Raw genomic sequence first — 4,909 nt, 5'->3', positions numbered from 1 at the left:
GAGCCGGGGCGACGCAACGGGGCCGGCCTCGGAGGACGACGGGGATAGGGGTGGGTGGTGAGGTGACGCGGAGGGGACGCCGCGGTGCTGGGGCTGCCGGCACCGGAGCCGCAGCCAAGCAGCGGCGGCAGCAGCAGCTGAGGCGGCGGCTGCGGGTGAGGAACAGCCCGTCCGTCACCCTCCGCGAGGGGAGGGCGGAGGGGCGGGGCAGGAACAACAACAACAACATCCGGCCGCGGGGCCCGCCACGCCCCCGCCACGCCTACCCGCCGCGCGAGGCGTGGGGCGGGAAGCGGGAGGCGGGAGTGGCGCGCGGGGCCGCCTTCAGGGCCGCGGCTGGTCGCGACCTTCCGCCGTGCTTCGCTTGAGGCGGGGACGTTGGTTTGTTAGGGAGGGATCTGCCCTTCCCCGTCGCTTTAGTCACTTCTTGGGTATCCGGAGAAGGGCAACGAAGCTGGTGAAAGGTCTCGAGAACAGGGCTTGTGAGAAGCGGCTGAGGGAACTGTGGTTGTTCAGCCTGGAGAAGAGGAGGCTGCGGGGAGACCTTCTGGCTCTCTCCGACTACCTGAAACAATGATCAGAGGGCTGGAGCACCTCTCCTGTGAAGGCAGGCTGAAAGAATTGGGGCTATTCAGCCTGGAGAAGAGAAGGCGCCAGGGAGACCTCATAGCTGTATTTCAATATCTGAAAGGGACCTGCAGGAAGGCTAATGAAAGGGCTTGAAGTGATAGGACTAAGGGCAATAGTTTTAAAGTGGAGCAAGGTAGATTTAGGTTCTCAAACACTGGAACAGGCTCCCCAGCGAGGTGGTCGAATCCTCATCTCTGGAGGTGTTTAAAAGCTGCAGAGATGTGCGGAGGGACATTGCTTAGCACCAGACTTAGTAGAGTTAGGATGGTTGGACTCAGTGATCTTAAAGGTCTTTTCCAATGATAGTATCCATGAAAACAACCAAGGAAGGGGCTTGCCATTAACTGAGGGGTTGCCTGTTGGACCCTCTGGCTTAGTTCAGGGAGATGAGAGAAGCAGCCCCTAACCAAAGCAGGTGAAGCCTGATGATGCCAGATGCCCACCAGTCCCTCAGTGCTGTCAGTGCCTCGTCTCCCAACACTCCAGTAGCCCTCCATGGAAAGCACCACACAAAGACTGTTGTTTTCATGAAATGCAGAGCAAATAAACTGAGGACAAACAGACCCTTTTAGGACTGTGTGTGTGAAAGCTAACCAGGACACCCTAAAAATGAACAGGACACATCTTCTTCCGCAGTTTTGGTATTTGTCATAACCAAAGCCTAAAGCAAAGGCAGGAAAATGCCAGTGAAAGCATGATGGCCTTAGAAGATAGGTCACTGGCTGTTGTGACAACAGGGGAAGGCAGTGCTGGCATTAGATTTAGCAGCATCTGAGTGACATCTTTAAAAAGGAGAGCAGATCTTTATTGGACAGAGTGGACTGGTGAATCATGCACTTGCAGCAGGATAGATGATGTCAATTATGGGGTTCAGCCCCAAACAGTCAAGAAACTGGAGCTGAATCTGTTTTTCGTGAGTATAAAGAGAATTCTACCGTCCCCTTTTCTTTCCTAGTATTTTACTCCATCTATCTTAATTACAATAGCCCCTTTTGCATATTAAAATCATTTTTCCTCTGAAACCTGCAGGTTTTTTTTTCCTGTCTTGCTCCACCATATACAGCAATCAGCTTATTTTCTGAAGGGCTACGTTGCCTCTTAATCACCATTATTTAGAAAGATCCTTGTGGTACATTTCTTAGCAATAAATCCATGTGCAAAGATATGATGATGCTTAGTGCCCTCTGGAAAGCTGTGTGGTTGTAAGATAGGCCATGACACTGTCTTTGCTGTAAAGGAAAAAAGAAGCAGCTTTTACTGTCATACTGGAAAAGTGTGAGAGTGTTTCTGTTTTTCATTTCTCAACAGAATTCTGCAGAAAAACATAGACGTCCCCTGAGCAATAATTTGGTGCTGGAGCCAGGGCAGAGGAGAGCAAGGAAGCTGGCAAAGGGCCTGGAGAATAAATCTGATGAAGAGCAACTGAAGGAGCTGGACATGGTTAATTTGGAAAAGAGGAGGCTGAGGGAGATCTCCTGGCTGTCTACAACTACCTGAAAGGGCATTCTGGAGAGGTTGGTGCTGGTCTCTTCTCACAGGTCATTAGTGATAGAACAAGAGGGAATGGCCTCAAGCTGGGACTGGGTAGGTTTAGACTGGACAGTAGGAAGATTTTTTTCCCATCAAGAGTGGTCAGGGATTGGAATGCATTGCCCAGAGAGGTGGTGGAGTCCCCAAGCCTGGATGTGTTTGAAGGTGTTTTGGATGTGGTGCTTGGGGCTCTGGTTTAGGGGTGAGCCTTGTAGAGTAGGGTTCATGGTTGGACTTGGTGATCCTGATGGTCTTTTCCAACCTGAATGTTTCTGTGATTCTGTGGTTGGGGTTTTAGGGGTTTTGGTTTGTTTGGGTTTTTTTTACCTAATCACTGTCACTGTTCTTGTGTATGTGTCTTGCACATAGAAATTGGATTTAGCAGGGCTGATGACTCATTGCTTCTGTCCAATGGTCCCAACATTAAGCAAATGGACCAAATGTAATACTAGCAAAACCAAGAGCATACCCACTGGTTTCAATGAAGCTTTGCCTCCTCATGCTAGTTCACTCTACAGGTGAGCTTGGTGACCTGCTTCTTTTCAGGTGACAATGATGTGCACCATGTCCAGCACCATGCTGGACATCTTGGAAATGATGCTGAAGGAATGGGCTTACCTACATCCCACCTGCTCCCTTGTAGCAGTGCTGCAGCTGTCCCGTTTGAGGGGTGAGATCCTTGAGCTTGGGTAGCTTGCTCTGTGGGGTTGAGGTAAGAAGAAAGAAAGTCCCAGAATCCTTGATCTAGTTCATTGCACTAGATGTACTTTATTTGCCTAAGAAACGCCTGTTCCATGGTCTGCTGTTTCCAGCTGTTCAGCATGTGGTGGCCTTTACCAGATGATGAGCTGTGGCAGATGTGGAAGGAAGTGCTGAGTTTCTAGGCTGAGACACCCATGATTCAGCATGATGTTCTGTAGCACCTGCTGTGCTCAAAGCACTGCAACTGACTGCAGTGCTGACTGCAAAGTACTTCAGCGCTTCTGGGGCAGGCACTAAAACCAAAGTGCACACAGCCAGCAGCTACCTATGAAAAGTTCAGTTTAGCATTTACATCATCTTAAGATTGTTGTGTGTCTCTCTCTCATTGCTGCTGATGCCTTCATGATTTCAGCAGTACTGGACCACCCTTAGAGGCAGTAAGTAAACTCCCCATTTTGTGCAGCTGGTGTCCTGCCATATCCTGAAGGTCTTACCATGAGATTCTCCTCTGTTCTTCCTCTGATTTATTGGAGCAGGCTGCCCAGAGAGGTTGTGGAGTCTCCTTCTCTGGATACCTTCAAATCTCACCTGGACGTGTTCCTGTATGACCTGGTCTAAGTGATCCTGCCATTGGTGGGGGGATTGGACTGGATGGTTTTTGACATCCCTTCCAATTCCTAATGTTCTGTGATTTCAAGGAGTATCACAGGTGTAGTCACTCCTTCACCTCTGTCACCTCACTGTCGTGGAACCCCCATCAGCCATGCAGTCCTGGGTCTCTGCCTTTGTATAGATTCATATCACAGCATCTGTTTGTGGCTGTTTTGGGGTGTACTCTGAACTGAAATACTGCTTACAGTACCTTGTCCTTTCTCTGGGAACACTGAAAGTAACACCAGGTTCACACTGATTGTACATTTAAGCCACTTTATATCTAAATAAAAGAGGGTAAGCCTCAAGTCCAGCCTTCAGAGTGCTGTGGTGCTGTTCCAGGTGGGAGTGCCCACCCCAGGGAATGTGCTTACAGTACCTAGCAGTTCAGATACTCTGAACAAGGTGCTCTGTCAGGATTGCCTGTGGTCATCTAAAGGGGACTTTAAATCATTGTCACATTTCTTTTTCTGTAGCTCTTTATTCCACTTCCCTCTCTTTCTACTGCTGCCTGCTTTATTTTCTTTACCATTTGCCCCTCTCCTTTTTCTGTGTATTTCTTTCTCAGTTCCCCCTCTGCTTCCCTCTACCATCGTCTTCATTGTCACCTGCCTCATTCCTCCCACAATCTTTGGCTTGTTTCTCCCTGTGTTTTCCTTTGTTAATTAGTACATTGTTGGACTTCTGAAGGAAACTGTTTCACACAACAGGGCATCAAAGCACAAGCAGCAGGTGCAGGAGTAACCTTGTTCTTTGAACTCCTACTGCCACTCAGCAGCAAAGCGAAGCTGGCAGGAACAGCTTGTCTTTTTCTTTCCCTGATTAATTAAGAGAAGAGAGGTAGTAAGAAGGAAAAGAGTGGGTGGTGATAGCAAGGGAAGAGAAGATAGCTGTAGTAACCTGTAACATACCTTCACTGACACCACAGAGGGAGTTTAACAAAGCTACAAGACCGTAGCAAACCTCCTAGGGCATTCACATCCATGTGCTTTGTTTTTTCTGCACCAAAATCCCCTCCCACATCGGTCCCTTCCCTTGACGCTGAGCCTCTCATCTCTGGGTTGGCTTCTCTGTCCTACTTAGATGTCCCAAACCTGGCTAAAGTGCTAGTGATAATGTAAACATTCCTGCTAATGGCATCAATCACCACCACAAAATTGAAACCAAGCCTAAAAATCACATTTGGTTACTGTGTTGCAGAAAAGTGGAAAGGGGAAATCAGGGACAGGTAGGTAGCTACAAATAGTGCAGGAGAAATCACTGTTAGAGCCACAGGATTGCATTTTTTTCTCTGACCACTGCAGTTGCGTTGTTCCTTGATGACTAACTCACTATTTTGCAAAAGCTCTGTAAAAGGGCAGGTAAACTGGCCAAGGTCTTCTGTGTGGAAAAGCAA

Source organism: Indicator indicator, chromosome 8, assembly GCF_027791375.1.
Source record: "Indicator indicator isolate 239-I01 chromosome 8, UM_Iind_1.1, whole genome shotgun sequence".
Lineage (NCBI taxonomy): Eukaryota > Metazoa > Chordata > Aves > Piciformes > Indicatoridae > Indicator > Indicator indicator.
The sequence above is the reverse complement of the archived record's forward strand: the minus strand, read 5'-3'. Positions refer to the sequence as shown.